Raw genomic sequence first — 24,953 nt, 5'->3', positions numbered from 1 at the left:
GGTTTAATAGAACTACTCTGTTAAAGCCAAATTGCAGGAGAGAAAGGTCAGATTTAGAGTGACAGATTAGGAGAAAAATGAGGTATCATGGAAACAGGTGATGATAACTTGGACCAAGATGTCAGTCTTGCAGATGGAAAACAGTGGTCTAATTCTAGAAAAACTTTGAAAGTCACTGGCTTTAGAAATAAACAGTTTGGTAATCATAACTCCTTGTACTCTTCCAGAAAGCTTAGGTCAAAATGGCATTCTGCATTTTACTGAAACAGAGCTTACCTAGCTGAAAAAGAGTATCATACTTTGTATTAACATGTCGAAGAATGATGCTACTGCACCCCGCACCCATTTTAGGTATGAAAGTTAATTTTTTCATGAAAATACTGAAAACAAGTTGCAAGTAATTTCCACTCATTTTTGTAGTGCAAATTTTCTATATATATCTGTTTCAAAGTAGGATGAATAGATTATTAGGGATATGGTATAATATACACTGTCCTCCTTTAGGGAATAATGTAGACCTCATAGTGTTTTTACCTGAGACACTTAGAAGTTCTATATGCATAGTTTGTATCTTGTTGAATCCTGATTCAAAGAAATAACTTGAAATAGTCAGATTGAGAAATATGAGCATGTAGTGAATATTTCATCATTTTAAGGAATTACGGTCTTTTAGGTATGATAGTGATATCATGGTTATGTTTTTAAAATGTCCTTACCTTTTAGAGGTACATACTGAAAAATTTAATGAAATCTATATTGAAAAAAATCTAATAGAACTATTGAATGTCTAAGATTTGTTTCAAAACAAGCCTCCATGTGTGTGCATGCATGTGTGTGTGTGTGTGTGTGTGTATTTTGGGAGATGATGAAGTGGGTGGAGTATATATAAAACAAGGTTGGCCATGACTTTATAATTGACAATACTGGGAAATGTTCATAAGGTTTCATCATACTATTTGGACTACTTGTGGTATTTTGCATACTAAAAACATTTATAACACGAGCAATGTGATAAAGAAATCATATGAGAGCCTAGCTGGCTGGCCAGGAGCATCTTGTAGTGTGATAATAATCAAAGCTGATTGGTACCTAAGGAGACAAACGACCTGTATGCAGAAAATTATAAGACACTGATGAAAGAAATTAAAGATGATACAAACAGATGGAGAGATATACCATGTTCTTGGATTGGAAGAATCAACATTGTGAAAATGGCTCTACTACCCAAAGCAATCTACAGATTCAGTGCAATCCCTATCAAACTACCACTGGCATTTTTCACAGAACTAGAACAAAAAATTTTACGGTTTGTATGGATACACAAAAGACCCCGAATAGACAAAGCAATCTTGAGAAAGAAAAACGGAGCTGGAGGAATCAGGCTCCCTGACTTCAGAGTATACTACAAAGCTACAGCAATCAAGACAGTATGGTACTGGCACAAAAACAGAAATGTAGATTAATGGAACAGGATAGAAAGCCCACAGATAAACCCACACGCATATGATCACCTTATCTTTGATAAAGGAGGCAAGAATATACAGTGGAGGAAAGACAGCCTCTTCAATAAGTGGTGCTGGGAAAACTGGACAGCTACATGTAAAAGAATGAAATTAGAACACTCCCTAACACCATACACAAAAATAAACTCAAAATGCATTAAAGACCTAAATGTAAGGCCAGACACCATCGAACTCTTAGGGGAAAACATAGGCAGAACACTCTATGACATAAATCACAGCAAGATTCTTTTTGACCCACCTCCTAGAGAAATGGAAGTAAAAACAGAAATAAACAAATAGGACCTAATGAAACTTAAAAGCTTTTGCACAGCAAAGGAAACCATAAACAAGATGAAAAGACAACCCTCAGAATGGGAGAAAATATTTGCAAATGAAGCAACTGACAAAGGATTAATCTCCAAAACATACAAGCAACTCATGCAGCTCAATATCAAAAAAATAAACAACCCAATCCAAAAATGGGCAGAAGACCTAAATAGACATTTCTCCAAAGAAGATATACAGATTGCCCACAAACACATGAAAGATGCTCAACATCATTAATCATTAGAGAAATGCACATCAAATCTGCAATGAGATATCATCTCACACTGGTCAGAATGGCCATCATCAAAACATCTACAAACAGTAAATGCTGGAGCGGGTGTGGAGAAAAGGGAACCCTCTCGCACTGTTGGTGGGAATGTAAATTGATACAGCTACTATGGAGAACAGTATGGAGGTTCCTTAAAAAACTAAGAATAGAACTACCATATGACCCAGCAATCCCACTACTGGGCATATACCCTGAGAAAACCATAATTCAAAAAGAGTCATGTACCAAAATGTTCACTGCAGCTCTATTTACAATAGCCAGGACATGGAAGCAACCTAAATGTCCATCAACAGATGAATGGATAAAGAAGATGTGGCACATATATACAATGGAATATTACTCAGCCATAAAAAGGAATGAAAGTGAGTTATTTGTAGTGAGGTGGATGGACCTAAAGACTGTCATACAGAGTGAAGTAAGTCAGAAGGAGAAAAATACTATATGCTAACCCATATATATGGAATCTAAAAAAAGAAAAAGAAAAATGGTCAGAAGAACCTAGGGGCAAGAAAGGAATAAAGATGCAGACATACTAGAGAATGTACTTGAGGATATGGGGAGGGGGAAGGGTAAGCTGAGACAAAGTGAGACAGTGGCATGGACATGTATACACTACCAAACGTAAAATAGGTAGCTAGTGGGAAGCAGCTGCATAGCACAGGGAGATCAACTTGGTGCTTTGTGACCACCTGGAGGGGTGGGAGGGTGGGAGATGCAAGAGGGAAGAGATATGGGTACATATGTATATGTATAACTTATTCACTTTGTTATAAAGCATAAACTAATACACCATTGTAAGGCAATTATACTCAATAAAGATGTTAAAAAAATTACAATGTACTACATAAATATTAGATTTTCTATTTTTCAATTCCCTGTTCATTTATAACCATCAGAGAGCTTTTAATGTTCTGACAAAATTTTTTAAAGGTTATGAAACAATAGTAATATTTTCCATTGATTATTGAAATCATTTTTGCATCATTTCAGCTTGCATGGTCATTTTTATGGTTCAGCACTACTGTGCAAAGCAAGGACTGCCTATATATCAAAATGTTGATAATGGTAAGGTGATAGGATTATTGGCGATTTTTAATTTCTTCCTTTTGTTTATCTGTATTTTCTAGTTTTAATTCCATAAACATGTATTGACCTTGTAATTCAAAATGTGGCAAAAAATTATAAAAATTTTAGAAGAATAAACATGATACGGTTTTGTGCAGATATATATAAAAAAAAAAAAAAAAGAAAAAGAAGATGATCGGTTCAGGCCAGAGTATGGCTCATAGTTTGAGAACTACAATTTTCTAAGGCACCAAGAATTAGTTGAACTTGGGTGACTGATTCATATTAACCAAGTTCAGAATCTTGATGTAAATCTGTGGATACTTTTTCCTAGTCATGAGAATCTTTGGGCCTTTCATTATATGCACCCCCTAGACACATATCAGACTGGAAGGTTACAGATGTGCAAGAATGAGAGGAAAAGGGCATGCAGCATTTTCAAGGATGTGTCCTCCATGCCATGGTGAGCCCTCTAAGCCCTTTGTGATCCTCAGTTTAAGGGCACTTCTCTAGGGATTGGAGGGCCAGTGTTATTCCTCCAAATCCACTTGGTCTGTGCTTGGCATATATGCAGTGTCAAAGTCTGTTTTTACATCCCATTCTTTCTGGTCATAGTATATGGTAAAGTTATTTGAGTATCTTTTAGACAGATACTCTAATTCACTCATTGACTCTGGGTCAGAAAGCACTCTAGCCACATGTTCATTCCCAAGGGTTTTTTCATAGGTCTCATTCATTCATTTTGGGATTTTCCTAATACCATCCTGAGGTAGTTTCCATGACCTTTGGTCTAACCTTACTGTTACCCTGTAGGACAGGGATCCAGTGTATAGCTACCCTTTCCCTTGAGAATTATTTAACGACATTATTGGCAGAGAGGTTGAGTGAGGTACATGGTAGTGATGGGTACATTTTATGTGGCAATATTTGAATAGCAGTTTTTACAGTGTGTGGGGGGGGATCACTTAGGTAGTTGGTAATTATACTAATTTTCTATTTCTGCATAATAAATTTCCGCAAATGTAGTAGCTTGAAACAACATTCATTTATTATCTCACAGTTCTATAATTCAGAAGTCTCGTATGGTATGGTTGGATTCTTGACTCAGGGTCTCAGAAGCCTGAAATTAAGTTATTGGCCAGCTATGTTATTATCTAGAATTTTGGTTCCTCTTCAAAGTCATTGCTGTTAGTGGCAGAATTTAGTTCCTTGTGATCTGGAATAATGTTCCCATTTCCTTGTAGGTTGTTGAACTGAGGTTTATTCTCAGCCTCTTGACCCATTTCGTCATTCCTTGCATGGGCCCTCTCTATCTCAGTGACATGTCAAATCCTTCTTGTGTTTTGAAATGTGACATCCCATTCTGTTGCTCCCTGGAGAAAATCTTTGCTTTTAAAAGGCCTCATAAGATTAGATAAGACCCATCAGATAATCTCCAGATTTAAGATCAGTTGTGCCATAGAACATAACATAATAATGGAAGTAATAGCTTATCATATTTCAGTCTTCATAGTTGTAGATGGGATATTTTTGGGAAACCATCTGCCTACCACATTAATCCTAGTCCACAGCCCAGCATCTGCATCTAAAATGCTGTTTTTGAAATAACTATGCAGTTTTATTGAATTTATAAAATGTCTGTATCTTTATGGAAAAAAAAACCCTTCCCAAAGGAAAGAGTGTATATAGTTGTGGTTGTAAATTTGGGTCTTTGGCTATAAACCTCAAGAATGTAAAGCTTATACTATTATTGTTTTCAAGGCTACACATGACTTACTGTATATACATTATTTTGTAAAATTTACTGTATGTATACTTTTACTGTATAATTAGAAGGAAACTGCATACAAACTCCATCTGATATAGAATTGTTATAGAAACAACTTTTGTACTTATTTCCAGTTCCCTTCCTAGTTCACTCTTATTATAAACTCAGTCTAAGATCAAATATGTTACTTTCAACAACCTCAAATCAAATGCACATTTAAGGAACAGTAACAACTGGTCTACCAAACATATCTCTCAGTATAATGCATGTACCATTATTATGTATAAGATTGCTGGGGTGACAAAATAGTTCCTCTTTATAAAATTATAGAAATAATAATTCGGAAAGAGAAAAAACTCCATAATTCCAAATCTAGTGAAACCATTTTTAAAATTTTGTATGATTTCTCTGGGTGTTTTTTCCCTTTGCATGTATTAACATATAGATTTACAGATAGCTATAGTTACATTATTTTTAAACAAGAGGGACTTATTTATTGAGGTAAAAGTCACATAACATAAAATTAATCATTTAAGGTGAAAAATTTTAATGGCATTAAGTACATTCACAATGTTGTACAAAACCCACTTCTATCTAGTTTCAAAACCCTGGAGTTGCCATCACTCCAAAATAAAACCCTGTGTGCATTAAGTACATTCTCTCCAGTACCCTATCCTGCCAGTCCCTGGCAACCACTAATAAGCCTTCTATCTCTATGGTTTTATTTATTTTTAGAGATTTTATATCAATGAGATCATACAATACTTAATATGGGTCCGGCTTATTTCACTTAGCCTAACGTTTTTAAGGTTCATCCAAAGTATAGCATGTATCAGTATTTCATTTCTTTTCAAGGCTGAATAATAATATCCCATTGCGTGTATATACCACAATTGTTTATTCATTCATCAGTTGATGAATATTTGAGCTGCTTCACCTTTTCTTGGCTACTGTGAATAGTGATGTCAACTCTGTGCCAGATACTTTTCTAGGCAATTGAGATATATCAGTGATCAAGAGACAAATGTGGTTCCCCCCCAGAGACTACATTTAACATGTTAACATTTTTCATTCTTTATGTTATACAAATATAATATTATAATTATGAATATTGATGTATGCTGAGGATATGGAGTTGGAATTTTCTTAGAAAATAATTCCCTTGACTAATGAAAAAATTTGACCTAACAGCAAATGTGTAACCTGAGAATCATCCAACTTTTTACCTTGTTTGAGATATTAATAGCAAATCTGAATAATTCATAGAAAGGACAATTGTATAACATGATTTGTATCTATATTATCCATTATTTCTTGAACTCTTTGGTTTTTGTCTTCTTATATAAGAAAATGGCTGGCTTTTCCTTAAGTCAATTTCACTCTGACTTGAGTGAACCTGGACTACATTTCTCTGCCTCCCTTGTGATTAGTTTTGGCCATGTGAGTGAGTAATTGGGTGAGTGGAACCCTGGCAAGTGCGATATGCACCAGTTCAAGCCATGGTACATGTAATTCTTCAATGGGAGATCTTCCATGCTCTCTCCCATCATGTTGGCTTGATGTAGATGTGAGCAGTAACCTTGGAAACCAAACCGTATGTGGAATATGGTGGAACCAAAACATGGAAGGACAATGGGTGCTGATTTTCCACTCGGAGGATAGCCACCTGCTTAATAAGAACAACTCTTTTGGACTTTGGTTTGAGGCATTTTATGTATTACAGCAGCTAGAGTTACCTTTATTATACTTCCCTCCATAAATAGCAAAGGGAAACAAAAATGTCAGTGGATTGGAAGCAAAAGAGCTATTTAACAGTTTAGGGTTGAATATAAACAAAGGGTTGGTTTTTCTACAAATCTTTTTCATAAGTGTGTGTGTGTGTGTACATATGTATATATTTCATTCCCTCAGAATGAAAGCTTAAAGAGAGCCAGAGGAACTGAGGAATTTACTTTTTTTTTTTTGGAATTTACTTTTTTAATTTTACTTACTTTTAAAATTAAGAAAAATTTTACTGAACTCCATCTAACAGATGAGAATGAGGACACAATGAGCAGAAAATAAGACAGATACATTTTCTATGCTATTTTCTCCAATTTCCTAGAGGAAAGCAACACTTACAGTCAATTTAACCAAGAATTAGACTATGATTTGAACAAAAAAGTATCCAGGACATTCTTCATTATTGTTTTGATTCTTGGTTAAAAGGGCATTGCATTCGTTATTGGAAATATCTAAGAAGGTACCACAAGCATGGAGATAGACAAAAATAAAGATTTTCCAAATGGGAGTAAATTAGATTTCAGAAGCTGAGAACTAAAGAGCTTGGTGTTGATTTATATTAACACTTTAGAATGAATTATTTAAGCGCATGGCTTGAGTGAACTTAGAAAATACTATTAGCTAACATCTTTAGTAACTTCAACTCTTGCCAAATTAACCTGCCATTCTTTTTCAGAGGGTAATTAGGCTGACAGAAGAGGAAATTGACAGTCTTTATACATGTTAACGTAAGCCAGGCATCTCACCAAGATTGCTTATACACAAGAAAAAATCATATGCTCTATAATATCACTCTTAAGTGGAATTCTGGTCACTTTTTAAGTGGATGTGGAAGCAACTAGTACAAAACTAATTTTTTTTTTTTTAACTTAAGTTCTCTTAGCTAGAAAAAACATCTCCTAACTATCTCACATTCCGTGGAAAAATAGTTTTTATTTAGCTTGTAAGAGAAGAACATGACTGAATACCCATGATTTAATGTTACAAAATTATGTCTAATAAAATTAGCAATTACTCAGTAATTTGTTTTAATATTATATACATTGCAGTTTACTTAAATGACAAAATTTGCAAGCAGCACACCACAAATAAAGTGCCATTATGGAAATTCAACCAAAATTATATATATATACACACACACACACACACACACACACACACACACACACACACACATACACATACACCAGCTTCAACAAGAAAAAAAAAGTGTGATTCACAAGTAAGCCGTGATACATACATACGTGTCTTATAGTCTAACTGAAAAATCATGGGCTAAAATGTGCAAAACATTCTACTGTACATTGTAGACAATGGACAGTAGAATCTCACCTAGTAATCTAATAATAATAAAACAAAATTAACACTCATTTAAAGTGAGAAAGGAAGAATAATAGCATATGAAAATTCTGATGATAACTCAGCACAACAGTAATAATGGCATAGTTAACTGTCCTTTTTGAATATGTCAGGATTTTCAAATATATACACGTGAATTGATCTGGTTATCTATTACTGCATAACAAATCATCTCAAACTTATTGGCATAAAACAACAGTTATTTTATTATGCTCGTGGAGTCTATGTCAGGAATTTAGAGAGGGCCTTTATAAGTTTCCTAAGGCTGCCTTAACCAGTTGTCACAAACATGGTCATTTAAAACAATAGAAAGTGATTCTCTCGAAGTTCTGGAGGCCAGAGGTCCAAAATCAAGGGATCTGTAGGGCAGTGGTTGCTCAGAGACTCTAAAAGAGAATCTCTTCCTTGCCTCGATCTCCAAGTGGAAAATCTAGAGTTGAAAAGCATAATAATTGAACTGAAAATTTCACTAGGTGGGCTCAACAGTGGATGTGAATCGGCAGAAGAAAGCATCGGTCACCTTGAAGATAGATCAATAGACATTTTCTAAACTGAAGAACAGAGAGAAAAAAGACAAAAGAAAAATGAACAGAACCTTAGAAGTTCAGATGACGTGTGGGGCAGTGGTCAGGGTTCATCCTATGTTAACTAGAGTTCCAGAAAAAGAAGAGAAAGTGAAAGAAACAAAATTAAATTTGAAGAAATAATGTTCCCAAAGGCCCCAAATTTAATTTAAAAATGTTAGATTATAGATATAAGAAGCTAAATTAAACCCAGGTAGAATAACTATTGATAGAGCATTGTATCATCTTCTAGACATTAACTCGTTCCCTATGTTGGAAATGCTTTACTGACTGCTGTGGCACAAGGTCTTGCGTGTTTGACTTGCACGTGCCATCAAGTGTCTGTGTGACCACTTTTCCTATTAGTTTCTTTTATTTGAGCCTCAGTCCATGATGATATCTTCGGTCTTCACTCGCAATAAAATTATTACTTGTCCATTAAGTCTATTTCTTTTCTTCTTCTCATTTGCCTAGGGCAAGAATTATCGAACTATATCTGTAAAGTGCCAGAGAGCAAGTATTTTCAGCTTTGCAGGCTGTACAGTCCCATAACTACTCACCTTTGTCATTTTAATGTGAGACCCACCATACACAATAAGTAGATAATGAATGTGGCTTGTCCCAATATGACATTTACAAAAAATAGGATGTGGGCTAGATTTGGGGTGTAGGATGTAGTTTCCTGAGTCCTGTTTGGGATAATGCAAGATGTACTACTTGGGCCAAAAAAAGTAGGAAATTTTAGACCTGAAATGACATGCCCTTATCAAAAAAAGATTGTGATTCACATAATTTTGAAAGTGCTTATGTTACGGTTTCATATGAGGAGAAAAAACACAGTTTTTTTTTTTTAAAGAGAAATGATCAAATTTGAGAAACAGTGAACTAGAGGAAGATCTCTACTGGTGAACTACAAGCTGAACTACTTCTTTTTCAGTAATTTTTATCGATAATTTGGATGAAGTTAGAAAAAACTATCTTTCAAAATGGCAGAAGGCACAAAAGCAGTAAAGATGTCTAATATTTTGGAGAAGAGAACAATGAAGCCATTCTAACGATCTCTTAAAAAGCAATTTAAGGTGATAGAATATTTGCATACTATAATATTAAGTGAAAGCAATAGGATAAAAAGTAAATACAGTAAAATCTCAATTTTGTACAAAACATAGGGGGAGAAACACCAGATTATGAACAGCATAATATTATATCTGTAATAACAGCTAACTTGCTTGAACGTTTATTATATTTGTCTGCCCTTTAAGCAATTTACAACTTTATTGCATTTAATGCTCACAGCTAAACTATACAGAGGATTTTGTCATCTCTTCTTAAAATGAGAAACCTTAGGCAAATAAATTATTTGCTCAAGGTCTATATGCAGTAACTTTTGGAGTTAGATTTAAATTCAGTTTTTTTCTGACTGCAAAGGCAATGGCCTAATTTGCTAGTCTTAAATGGTGGGATTATGACTTTACTTTTATTCTCTATATACTACATATTTTTGCATCTTTTATGTTATCCACATTGAAAATGTATTATTATGGTAAAAATAAATATATCAGAAAGAAAAAGATAGGAATTGTTGACATAGTAAATTGACATTTTACAGTCATATTAATATATTAAAATTACTGAATTTATATTTTCAAAAGAAATTCAGTAATACAGATCTGGATGGATTTATTTAACCACATAAAAAATAAACTTAAATTTTTTAATGGAAGTATAGTTGATTTACAATGTTGTGTTAGTCTCAGGTGTACAGCAAAGTGATTCAGTTATGTGTGTAAATATATACTTCTTTCTTTTTCAGAGTCTTTTCTCTTATAGGAGTCTTTTCTCAATATTACAACATATTAAGTATAGTTCCCTGCGCTATACAGTAGGTCTGGTTGGAATAATTTAGATTAATAGATGTTAATGGGAATTTGGTTGACAGAGTCTCAATTAAAGGATATAGTTTCAGTACTCATACAAGCATGGGCTACACAAAGTTAAGTACAGCATCTATTACCTGGGACAGCGCTGCTCAAAGCATGGTTCTTAATTGCTGGCCAACCAAAACTATTTGTCACCAGTTCATGAAGAGCTAAGAAAAGAAATAGAGAGGAAGCAATTGGCTGAGTAATTTTATGTTAGATGAATCTAATAATAATAAACAGGGCTTATAGTTTGTGTCTTTTTTCATGTTTTACTAATTTATTTTTAAACAAAACTTTGGTCCTCAAGAGAGAGCGGAATAGAAGCTCAGTGGTATTTCACTATAGATAGTAAGAGAATCACTGACCTGGGAGGTAATCTGTGGCAATGGGTACACATGTCTGTGGTACTTATACATACTCAGGTATAAAATTTAAGTGGAACTTTCACAGAAGGGAGGTTAGGATAATTAAAAGCCTGGAAATGGCATCGCATGATGAATGACAAAATGGAGAGTTAGCAACAGGTAGTCCGATGATTTTGAAATTTGAAGAGTCATCATAGGAAAAAGAGGAAGTGCTTATTACGTGTAGATAGAACTAGAACCAAAAGGTAGAAATGAGTAGAAGAAAGATTTTGAGTCAATAATCAAGAAGAAGCCTAATTATCAGAGTACTAAAAATGAGCATATTCTGCTATAAGATGGAAAATTCCACCACATTAGAGCTATTCAAATAATTTTGGGTGATAACTTGAAAGACATTTGGTGTAAGACTGATTCTTGAAAGTTCTTGCTTACTTCCAAGACTGTGACTCTCAAAATCAGATAAATAATCTGATTTGGTAATATTGTCCCAGCTTACACTGGACATCAGTGCTCAGTGGGCTCTGAAACCAGTAGTGCTGCTGTCCATGTAAGTTCAAGACCATACTAATTAACTGGGTTGATCTTAATTTCGTGATGTGTTTTGGTTCCCTTAGGTGTAGAGTTTTGGCAACCCTATTTTTAAAACAATCACTTATTCTGAAATGGTATTGAGTAATCTACATACATTTTTTTCCTAAGTCTTTATTTTTGTTCAGTGAGATGCTTTTGCTGTCCAGATATTTTTCTCAACCTTACATATCTTACTTTTGCATGTGTGTTCTAAAAAGAACAAGCCAGTCCTGAAATATACTCAGGAACTAACAGTGCATTTGACAGCCACAGGTGTAACAAAGATAAAATGAATTCATATTTTATATCCTGAAATAACCTCTTCTCTTCTCGACTCTCATAGGAACTTCTTTATACCTTATTTTCTCCATTGCATTATATTTATCATTCTTTTATAATAAATACTTGTCACAGCTTAGTTAGACTGTTCTCTTCTTGGTCTCTCCTGAAAGCGAAAGGCATCCATAATGTTTTCCTTTCAATGAGAAGTGAAAGGGATTGAGAACTACTTCTTCCTGTACAATTTTGACTGTTTTGCTACTCATTATGACACTAAAACTGAACGTTTATCGAGCCATTGCTATGTCGAGGCTTTGTGCTAAACATTACTAATTGCATCTTACCATTTATCCTTAGTCATGGCTTAGCTCCGCCTCTAACATGGGTAAACCTGGTGATTAGGTAGTCTTGCTATTACTAACATGAAAACATTTTTGGTTCCTACGTGCCAAATATTGAGTTTGGAATATTTTGATTTTCCCTTGGAGAACCATGCATACTTAAGCCATTTGTATACGGCTTTAACCTCCTACAAGGCAGTGGTTGTTATCATATCGTTACATTTTCGTACAAGAATAAAAATCTCTTATACAGGGATAGCTCAGTAAAAATCCATTTTATAGCTTAAACTACTTTTAGCCTGACATACAGATGAGTGTTATGAGATCATCCAAGCCTACTAGAATTGCATTGGATAGAGAAACCACCACTCCATGGACAACTTACAAACCGAAGCTAGGGATATGGAGCAGGAGTGACCATTTTTAAGAACGGATTGTTGGGTTTCCCTGGTGGCGCAGTGGTTGAGAGTCTGCCTGCCGATGCAGGGGACACGGGTTCGTGCCCCGGTCCGGGAAGATCCCACATGCCGCGGAGCAGCTGGGCCCGTGAGCCATGGCCGCTGAGCCTCCGCGTCCGGAGCCTGTGCTCCGCAACAGGAGAGGCCACAACAGTGAGAGGCCCGCGTACCGCAAAAAAAAAAAGAATGGATTGTTAGTAAACAGAGTGTGAGACTGGGAATGCTAGTAAAACAGTCCTGGGGCTGAGGAAGAGATTTAACTCAGCAATCATTCTTCTCTTGTCTTGTCACCGATGCCAGATTTAGAGCACAGGCTTTGGACCCCAACATGCCTGGGTTTCTGACCATAGGCAAGTCATGTAATTTATTTGTGCCCCAATTCCTCATTGATAAAATGGAAACAATAATACCTATGTCAGAAGGTTATGGTGAGGAGTAAATGAGGTAATCTAAGCCAAGCAAGAACATAGTATCCCGCACATAGCAGGCACTGAGCAAATGATTGTTTTTTCTTTCCTTCATAACTGATTCTGGAATATATGTTTGGCGCTGCCTTATTGTTCACCCATGATATAACTGCCTATTATGAACCCTAATTCTAACATACATGTTTTTGATTTTTGACCATATTCTAATTTCTCAGATTCATCTACACTCTTGTCTTGCCTCTATTGTTTTTTTTTTTCCCACTTTGGGCACTCAGCTTCATACCTGTCCATTTCTCACAACTTCATCTCATATAATCCTCTCAAGAGCAGAGAAAGCATAAAGAAATATTAGCACAAGCATAAGAAAACAAATAAGATCTGATATTTTCCATAGAAAGATTTTTTTTTTTTTTTTGCGGTACGTGGGCCTCTCACTGCTGCGGCCTCTCCCATTGCGGAGCACAGGCTCCGGACGCGCAGGCTCAGCGGCCATGGCTCACGGGCCCAGCCACTCCGCGGCATGTGGGATCTTCCCAGACCGAGGCACGGACACGTGTCCCCTGCATCGGCAGGCGGACTCTCAACCACTGTGCCAACAAGGAAGCCCCATAGAAAGATATTTTTAATCACTTGAATATCTGATGAAATCTGCCTTCTGTGTGTATAAGTAATATTTTAACAAGCCTTATGTCAGCTTCACAAAAGTTTGTGTATTTTTTTTTGTTGTTGCAAGAATGTTTTCTGTTCAGGGAATGATAGTAATAGAATATGCTGCAATATCTTTGCATTTGCACTGTTATATCTCACTAATCTTCTGTTGCAGAAGAGCGGTAATGACTCAGCCAGGTAAAACTTGCCAGTATGTGAACCTTAAATTTAATATAAATAAATGTCCTAGTTTATATACCTATGTTATCATTATAATGTAGAGTTATGGTTTTGTAGACTTGAATTCTGCCTTATATAAATATTATATTTAAAACCTAAATGTATAACAGTCAGAAAAGAACCAAATTAAAGAACCTGAATATTAAGTAGGTTTTCTTTAAGGAAGAAGGGATTTACAAAATGCTATGCAAACTGGTTAGATAAGCACATAAATCATTCTAGGCTTCCACTGACTTCTTGCATATCCAAAGACTATCTGGATTGAGAAACTGTAATTCTGTCATTAGTTTGTTTATCTTTACCACAGATATGACATATAGCTTCAAATATTCAAGAGCATTGTCTTTAAAATTTAGTATGCATTTAAAATCTGAAAATGAAAAAGGAGGTGAATTAGATAATCACTGCTATGTTTCTATATGTTAAATATTTATATGAGACTATAGTAAATAAAATCTGTATTTTTAAGTAAGAAACATTTACCAAAGAGCATTATAATACAGATAGTTTATTTTTAAGAGGTTACCTTATATCGAAGTTCAACATTATTGAAGAACTTCCAGGATAAAATGAGTTATGTTGCAAGTACTTGTACCTTATTGAATTTAGCCCTTCATTGCGTTGCTTAAGTATTCATGGCTCATATAGTACTGCTAAAATTTATATTTACTACCAGTTCATTAGTACAACTAATTCGTATAATTATCATGGGATAAAAATACCAGACTAAATTATTCAGTGATTGGTTAGTAATTTGAGCTGGACTTCACTGAACATTTCTGGTTTTATCTAGACTTCCTCATGTGTCTTCAGCCATCTGGGGGCTGTTGGTGGATGATGGCCTCCACACAGGGGCTCACTCCTGCCTGCCAGCCCAGGCTTATTCACACAGAGACTCACTTCAACAGCAGCAAGAACATAAGCACCAAGGCACCAGCATTTTTCAAATCTCTGTTTGTATCATGTTATATCCCATTGTTTCATATTATGCACTATTGGCCAAAGCAAGCCTTATGAGAAAGCCCATCGGTCAGTGTGGTATTGCATCAGCCAAAGGTGAAAACACAGAATGGCATGAATAAGTTTGGGACCATACTGCAATAATCTACCACAGTGAGGTCTTATGGAATTATTCACATTAAGCCTTCTCTTACTTCATAAGAAAATAGTTAAAACACAAAATGTAAGCATTGCCTATTCACTAGAATTTTATTTGCTTGATGCCATAAGAATTTATTTGCTTGATAACTTCTCCTGTAGCAAATAATTTCCTGGTGACACATATGTCTTATGGAGACATATGTTGTTTCTATGTAGAAAACTTGAATGTTCTTCCCTTCCTCCATCCCACCATCCTTCTTCACTAACCCCTCAAAAAATTAAATCATGACCAATGTGTTTCTTTTGACATAAAATGAACCCCACACAACAAACCAAACCCAACAAACAAAAATCAAAACCCTCAAGCTCTGACAAAAAGCAGATAAAGTATTTTTTAGAGAAAGTTTACATAACACTCATTTTGCATATCCATACTTCGAAATTAAGATTTCTAACGTGGAATTAAGATACATGCTAAACAAATTTCAGAATTTTAGGGAAATGTTCATATATGGTAAATGTTGAGTCACAACAACTCGTTATTAATGTACAGGGTTTTGGTGAGAAAGTAGAGCTTATTAAGTACTATGTTAGTCTCTATATAAGCAGTATATTTTGTTGCCTTCCTGTAGCCTATTCCTTCTCTAATACTTGCAAATCAGCTTCTCAATATCTTCCCCTCTTTCTCTTCCTCATTTATTTACAAATAATTTTTATTGTTTACTGACCTGCAGATTTATTTGGGAAAATCTGTGAGTGAAAGCAAATTATAATTTAAGGGGATAATAAGGTCTCTCGAGAGGGTTTTTAGAATAAGTAAACTGAGCATATTTGTAGGCAAAAGAAATGAATCAGGAGAAGAGTGAGGCTTTGCAAGAGAAAGGGTATAATGGTGGAATGCGTTCACAGGGAACATAGGTGTTATCCTTAGAAAGTGGGCTAGGCTTGTTCCGCTCTGAGAGGGAAAGAGGGTAGTGTAAGTACAGACTGAAGAACAAGGCTATGCAAGAGAGCAGAGTGTGATATAAGAGACACAGTACATTGGAAGAAAAGACTTTTTCTCATGCTTCTTAGTAAGAGCAGTGATAGGATCACTTACTTAGATTGAAAGTCCAGTTCATTTCAGTTCATCTCACATTATTTGAGCCTCTCTTATGTGACAAGAATCATGATAGGTACCTGTGATCCAAAGAGGGATAATACACGATCTCTGTATTGAAGGACTTTACAGTCTTGGCGGGAGACAGCTGCATAAATCCAGTCTAATGTTCATGGGAAGGCTTTCAGAGGAAATGACACCTAAACTTGATTTTAAGGGATGTATAGACATTGACCATGAGAAGACAGAGGAGGAAATTACAAGCAGAAGGAAGAGCTGTTGCCAAATCAGCCAGGATGGACAGATAAATGTTCAACATTGATAGAGCTGTTTCTCAACTGTTTTCAACCTATTACCCCTTTGATGAACGTGAAGAATGTTCACATCCTTCTTTCAGAGATGCGAAATTGCCTTCCACCAATGAAGACCCAGTTTTCTAGTATAAAAGCTGAAGTTTCTTAGTGATGAGAAGACTCTTCCTGAGCAGATTGAACTGGCCCTGGGAATTATGTGTAGGTCTTTCCATTAGCAATTATGTGGGAGGTGAATGCTGGGGAGACGAGAGGTAGTAGAGTATAGATGGAAAGGGAGTGAAAGCTAAGATTAGCAAGACCCCTCCTTTTCGCCCAGAGGAGCCATAGATGACTAGAAATTGTTCCGAGGCAGTCAAACGAGGTGCTTAAATTTTTCTACCAATTGAATTCCAATATAACCTCTAATGAAATACCAATTGATTAGAATAACCAACACTTAGGAGCTGCATTTCTCAGTTCTCCACGTTTCAGAAAACTGTTTTGTACTGGTATTCTTTTTATCTGCATTTAAGTAAAATCCAACAATTGGGTTGAATTGATCCTTTGGCTGTCAAACAAATAAACAAACCAAAAAACAGGTTTCTAAGTTCATGTTAATTAAGTGAGCTTAGAAGCCATTTGAGTAATCCACTTGGACTTCACTAAAAGCTACCCTTCTAATGACAGTCTCCATAGGGGAACAATGTCATTAAGCCAGCTTTGCTTGAAGATATTTATTCATAATATCATAGGTTAAATTCACTGTTACATTATGATTCAAATACTCCGTAGTTTTATATTTGTACATTTAATAATCCATTCTTAATGTCTTTGGATATATTTTATGGAAGCAGTGGATAACTGGATTAAATGGCTCATGAAGTTGACATGTCACACATATCTGAGACCCCAGAGGTTTTAACATTGAAACTGACAATACAGGGAATCGAACCAGCGACCTAAGACTGTCCACAGGTGTCGGGTCTACAGTCTTCCGCCCTACCAGTTGAGCTACCGAAGGGTGTGCGCCGCCAGGCCCGGGCCCTTCCTTTTTCTGGAAATGCCGGAGCACGGCACTGGGACGCCTGAGAGTTAGTGTTTCATCAAGGAGGTTATTTTGCGCTGTTGGCGTTTGTATGAAGAAGGCAGAGCTGTAGGTGAACGTGAGCTTAAGTAGCCTCGGAGGGAAAGCTCAGCGGTCATCTTTGGGGAGCCGCGGAACGAGAACCAGCACCGATGTGGGGTCGCAGAGGATTCGCTGGGTTGGCAGGAGATGTTATTCTCCTCTGCAGTCAGGCAGTGAGGACAGGACTGATCTGGTAGTTGTTGTTTTGACTGAATCAGCTAAAAGTCTTGTGGCCACACAGCAGTCAGGCTTCTTTTTCTGTGCCCCAAGAAGACCCGCAGACGTTTGCACAAATATTCCACAGTGTGCTTTCGGGGCTGTGCACTGGCTGCTTCGTGGAACTCTGTAACCAGAAGACGTGGCTGCTTAGATGGAGCAGCACATCGGGGACTCAGTGACCCACCATACAAAGGGTACTGTATTCATGACTGAGGGAAGCCAGCTGCCACGACTGTGGCAGAACTGAGACCTTTAGAGAGCTATCCAGAGGGTGTTAGTGGGCGTACTTGAAGCCTTTCCTGCTAAAGGTTTTTGAATTATGCCTATTATTATGGCCACTATGGATGGTGCTTTGATAACAGCTTTCACCCCCGCCTATCCCATGAAAACCCAGATTTCATCTCCAGTCAAGTTTGGGTGACATAATTCTTCTGTTTGGCGTTTGTGAGACCGCACACAAGATAACTACATCTGCACAGCTAATTCTTCTTTCTGCAGACATACAAACTTCACCTTCTATGGACCCAACTTAACTTTACGGTTAATTCAATTATGTCTAGAGTATTTGTACAAATGTCTGATTCTTCACAATTAAGCATGACAATCAACTCTTTAGTTTCTATAAAGTGCTATGACTTTTGTTTCACTCGAGGCTATTGAAATGGAACTTTGCTAGAACGGTGGTCGAGATCACTTGTTCATTAAACTTTTAGCAATCAGTCTTTATATACTAGGTCTTCTATTAGTAATGTTCTTTCCCTTCATGAAGTGTCATTCCTTTTATGTATTCATGGCGCGGAAATCAAAAATGGACCATGGTGGAGTGGTCATATAACAGCTTTACAAAACCATCCACCTGTAATCCTCCACCCCTTGGTAAGGATTCCTCAATCTTGCATCACAGTGGGGCAACAATATCAAAAACATATATTACACTTTAATATTTCTTTCCCTGCCCAACCTAAATGTAAAAATAAAAGAGCTTGGTATGATACTTTATTAGGCGCTACTGGAACTTGTATGGGCCTAGTTAACTCCATAGATGTAGAAACTCTAGCTAATCGATTACATAATACTGGAAAGGACATAGCTCAAGCTTTAACTAATGTTCAGTGGATGCCCACTATTATGAAACCCCATGAGCTAACCCTGAATTATGATAAAGAATTCATGCAATTATTTAACATATCCCAAATTGGAAAGCTGAAGCAAACTCAAAAAATAAGTAAAGTTTTCAGTTGGTCCAAAAGGATAAGGCTCAAAAAATCTTAATGTCTAATACTGTATATGCATGGAGAAAAATATTTGCTCAGTGAGTCCCTACAAATCATTGGTTATCGATTCCAGAAGGAACTACTAAATGTACAGATACTTGGAGTACAGGCACCTTGTACCATTATAATGTTTTAGATAATTTTACTATGTGTCAATTTCATGTGTTACCAGTTGTTTTTAATGATGAATATTGGCTACCCCACTTTAATGGAAGTTATCTAGATTCAGATAATCAAACACACCTTTTACTGGACTGTGTGCGAGCAGCTGAAGGACGAGTCTGTGGACAAACTTCGAGGATATGGGAACCCTGTTTGTTGGAATGTTCTATCAACTTGTTAATGGACCATATACCCTCAATCTTGTTGTATGTTTTTCAAAGTGGCTCCCCAGTTCTTATGTATTGCCACCAATGATGAAAACACTATTTCAGCTTACCATTTGGAAGTTCCATTTTCTGGTTGTTTATCACATGTTGATAATTTATATTGGAAAGGTGTTTGGTATAAGTTTTTATCTGTTAAAGAAAAACCATTGTGAACACAGTTGTCAATTCCTACTTTACCCACTACTAATGCTACTCTACCTTTAGAACCTTTAAAAAAGATATTAGAGGGCACAAAAAATTTAGGCAAATTTATTGGAAAACATAATTGTTCTTTATTAGAACATTCTGTAATCACTACCATTGCTGCAAACAAATTGCTGGATGTAAACGTAAATGTCCCAAAACACGTCTCACTCCTGGTGGGACGTTTTCTTCACTCAGTCTCCTAGTGCCTCAAAACTCTTCTCCACACCGTTTAATCCTTTATTAGTTGCATTGATTGTACTATTTCAGTTAACTATTTGGAATTGCCATGTGTCCTACCAAATCAGGAAAACTTCTCGTGTTATTTTGCCTTTTTCCTATGCCCTCGGGCCTAAACAATCCTGAGGCCGACGGTCAGGAAAATTGAAATGGAAATCGTCTTGTTCAGGCTTCAGAGGCAATACTAGGCCTCTGACCGATTCGTGACCTCGCCTGGACTACATGCTTGCTCATAAACTGCTGTCAGCAAGTCTGGTGGCACTTAAGATAAAGAAAGGGACTGGATCTTGGAATTTCTCGAGCCCTGATAACCTGGCCAGGTTCCCCGGGGTCTGGAAAACCTTGTGACTCACAAGGTAAAACATACAGCATTGTTGAAGAAAACCAGGGCTGCATGTTTGCCTGCAAACTGATATCAGCTTGCGGCCTGGTATTATAAACGGGACTCTCCTAGACTACAATCTGAAGTCTAACCCATGGAGCGGATGCACTGCCCAGGTCCTTTCCCAGTTGGGACTCCAGATTGCTGTTTCCGGGAGTTCCCAGCACTGTTCAAGTGTGGATATAGGTGTCGGCCCAATTTGGTGATGTAAGTGCTTTTACTTCTCTCTCTTATTTATATTTCTTTCTTTTTGATGACTTCCTATTAAAATTGAGCTAAAACTGTTAAAAAAAAAACTGACAATAGAATAAAGTTATGGTAAATAAAATAGTTTCAGATATTATGGTAAATATGTTCACGTAGTAGGTGTGAATGTATGTCAGTCTCATAAATCGTTAACTTCATAGGACAATGGGATCATGACGAAGGAATCACTGTTTTTTTTTTTAATTTTTATTTTTATTGAGATACAGCTGATTTACAATGCTTTGTTAGTTTCTGGTATACACCAAAGTGATTCAGTTATATATATATTCTTCTTCGTATTCTTTCCCATTATGATTTTTTGTTTTTGTTCTGATTTTCCACATGGTCAGGAGTTGCTGCAGCACCTTGACGAGAGCTTTCACACCAATGTGTGCCTGGGCTGTGCCCAGCCTTAACTACCCTGGTGGGGCCGGTTGGAGCTCCCTGCCTGGCATCCTGAATGGCGGTCCTCTCTTCCCTGTCATTCCCAGAGGCCACAGGGGCTTTTAGGGGATGGAGAGTTACGCTCCAATTCATCATACTAATTATTTTTTACCCCCCACTGTTTCTCAGGCCTTCTATCATAAGGTGGTAGAAACCTCACAGACATATTATGTTCTCCTCTTTTGGGTCTCTCCTGAATGCTAGCCCCCTGAAACAGCTAGTTCCTCCATATCGATCCGGGTCGTGGCCCCCATCCTTCCTCCCTGTGCACTGGTTTTTCTTGATTTCCCTTCACATTACCTTTAGAAAATGGCTTCATGGATCTGATATTGTTCACCTAGCCCATGGTTACCCTCTGTGGTTCTCATCTTGTCTTTCATAGTGTTATATACACGGCGGATTATGAGATATGATTATCAAAGCAGTTTTCTTTGTTCTCTCATCTTTCCTTTTTCAATACTATTTTTGACTGCGCTAAAATATATATAGCATGAAATTTACCATTTATAACCATTTTAAGTGTACCATTCAGCAGCAGCAAGTGTATTCATAATGTTGAATAACCATCACCACTATTGACAAAATTTTTCACCGCCCCAAACAGAAACTCTGTTCCCATTAGGCAATAATGAACTCCCCATTTCTCCCAGCTTCTGGTCACCTCTAATCTACATTCTGTCTCTATGAACTTGCCCATTCTAGATATTTCAAATAAGTGGAATCATGGAATATTTGTCCTTTGGTGTCTGGCTTAGCGTAATGTTTGTCACTGAGCATAATGTGTTCAAGTCTCACCCATCGTGTGTCAGAATCCCATTCCTTTGCATAGCTGAATAATAATCCATTGTATGTATATACCACGTTGTGTTTCTCCCGTTTCCTTTTAAAATTCATTCGCCTGGAGTAGTCCTTCCTCTCCCTGGCTCAAAAGTCAGGCAGGCTATGTAAGGTCAAAAGTCAGGCACTTGTAAGCAATAAAAAGTCTTAGAATCACTTTATGTTGTGCATTCATGTTCTCAATCCATTAAAAATGCCTTGTGTTGAAAAATAAACTTGATGTATCATTAAATCTTCTCCCTGGCCCCCGAGGCCCAGCCCTTTGCGCCATACCTGAGTCCACTTGGCGTAGAAGCCCAAATGGGCTGATGCAGCTCACCTGGTTGCTCTGAGGGTTCATCAGGTCCTGCCTGTACCATGACTCTTTATTCATCTCAGATTAAGGTTGACAGGAAACAATAATAGATGATTATTTACTTTATTCCCCCTGAGAAGTGTCCACTTCATCTATCTCCAGATCTAGGTTTTTCAATTCTAGTGCTTAAAATTAGTTTGCCTTGAATAAAAATAACTTAACCCTGCGTTAGTGCCTATAATGTTTCAGCCTCATTACAGGATCATTCCTACAGACCAAAGTCCCCTGTCCTAACTTTGGTAGCAAAATCCTAACCATGTTCCTCTAGGTATAACAGAAATGTGTTCCTGCCCGAAATATAGCTCATGGACATAATTGCAAAGATGTGTCAAGATATGTGTGGAGGATATTCTTTGTAGCACTGTTTTGTAGTAGACAAGAATTTGGAAACAATCAAATTTTCAATAATATTGTACTGGTTAAATATATTTTTGACATATCTGTATAATATAGCCTGTTTAAAAAAATGGCAATGTGGTTAGGTTGAGAAATTTTCTTCTGATGGTTTTAATATTAATTTCTTTCCCTCTCCTACCTAAAACAACTATTTTTCTCTAGTATCCATATTGAATGGAATCACCAAATCAAATTTGAATTCTGATCATTTATCTTAATTTTACCTATCCTGCATTGTTCTGTCTCCCAGTATTTGTAGAGGGGATTGTAAAGTGTAATTAGGAACTTGAACTTGGAAGTCAGACATACCTAGATTTTGGTTGTGTGAATTTAGGCAAATTTTAAATGTCTTAGGCTTGGTATTAGTTATTTCTTTTTATCTATCTATCCATCCATCTACTCATCTATCCTCATCTATAAAATTGACATAATAGTACATACTTCAGAGGGTTGCCAACATGGTTAATGAGATCAGGTACAAAAAGTACTTCTTTCTTTTCTCTTTTTCTTCTTTTTTTGGATAGACTCTCAATGAACTACCACTAATAAAATAATAATGAACTTTCCTCTTGAGGCAAGCATCACTTTGTCCTGAACACATCAGGCTCTTTTGACTCCCATTTCCTTGTGCATAGTTGCTGCTTCTTCCTGTATAAATTATAATCCCTTATATGAGACAGAGCCAAAACCCCACCTATTCCATGAGGTCTTGTTCTGTGAATATAGAACACAGAAGTTTCTGAATCTAGATCTAAATTTTGTGTGTGCCCTTTGGTCCTTAATTGGCGTTGTGGGCCACTATTGTTGTTTGTTGATTTGCCCATGTAGATATTATTTCCTGAAGAGATTTAAAATTCTTAGGTCGTAAATTATATTAACAAGAAAGACAACAAAATAAAACAAAACAAAAATACTGTCAACCAAAACAAACTATTCTCCCCAGACGCTTCCAGAATACATTTTAAACTGTCACGTATTTACTGAGTGGATATTTGAATGGCTGTCATAGAATATTAGAAATGACTCTCAAGTTCAAAGTGACATTGACTACACCCAAAACGGAGTATTTTTTCTTAGAGAAGTTCTTGTCAGCTAAGCCTTTTATTGGTGTTGAAAGGTTGGCATTAGATCACAGCGTAAAGTCAACTTTACCTCCTCTAATGTTGACGCTGCATTTTGATTTTGGACCTCCTACAATCTTAATGGTGGCAGCAGAGCTGATATTAAAGATGGGCTGGGGCTGGTTTTCTTTTGCAGGCTTGCTTCAGATCTCCTTTTATTATCTCTGGTTACCTAGCAACAGATAATGTTGCGCTAAGGCCAGATGATGCCCTCTAGACTCATCCCTGTGCTAAGATTTTGAGTGTTTATTCATTAACCATATTTCTTTGATGTTCATATAAAGGCCCATATTTGTGTGGAAAATGGGAAAGAGTGATTTGGCTAATGAAACAGCCACACATTATTTGAGTCTCTAATATAGTGCAGGCTTGTTTTAAAAATGTGCTGAGTAAACTTCTTTGATAATTTGCAGAAAAATAATTTGGTGGTGACTTACTATAATTTAAAAAGAATTGGAAGTGATTTCCTTTTAGGTGGTTTCTTTCAAATTGCAGGTTTAAAGGTGGCTGATGACAGTAAACTAATTGCCCGACGTTAGCTAGGCTCACTGCGGTAAGAAGTCTTGAAAATATTTCTTCTCGTGGTGTTTGTATCACCTTGAGCTTCATTTTAATGATGCCTTACTCTTCTTGTATTGAGCCTCATTTCCACAGAAAATGTGAGCTATTTTCACTTTTTGAAAAGCAGAATCACGTGTAAAATGTTTAAAGCTGCTAAAAAAGTTTCTCATTAGTTTAAAAAATTCTGCACAGAGAGGTCAGTTTTTCTTATTTTTTTCAAGTTCATAATACTGTGACTTTAGCCACTCTCTCTAATACCTCTGTGATATTTGTCATTTTTACTTCAGAAATATAATTACCAATGCCAGTGGAGTGTAATTATATGACTGTTTCGATAGAGAACCAAGAGAATCTCAAAGTTATGTAATCTGAATTCTAAAATTTAAGGAGATCTGCATAGTTTCATAACTAATTCTTCCATCTAACCAGAATTTAAATTTAGAATGAATGAAATCAATTTAAAATGTTAAACATTTTTAAAAACAACTGACTTCTAATTTAATCCAACAACCCCTACTGCATGTTTGTTATGTTTATATGACTGACTGAGACATTTTAGGTCTTGCACATGAAAATGACATACTCTTTGTTTGCAAGTCTTGCACATGAAAATGACATAGTCTTTGTTTTCAAGTAACTTATAATTTATGAAGGAGATAATGGGTATGCAAGTAAATATAACACAAGGCAGAATGGAGTTACAAACAGAAACCTATGCAGATATAAATACATGTACATACTAGATTTGTTCAAGAGACAATAGGGCTTAAATTTGCCTAGG

The sequence above is a fragment of the Orcinus orca genome, chromosome 9, assembly GCF_937001465.1.
Source record: "Orcinus orca chromosome 9, mOrcOrc1.1, whole genome shotgun sequence".
NCBI classification, from domain to species: domain Eukaryota; kingdom Metazoa; phylum Chordata; class Mammalia; order Artiodactyla; family Delphinidae; genus Orcinus; species Orcinus orca.
The sequence above is the reverse complement of the archived record's forward strand: the minus strand, read 5'-3'. Positions refer to the sequence as shown.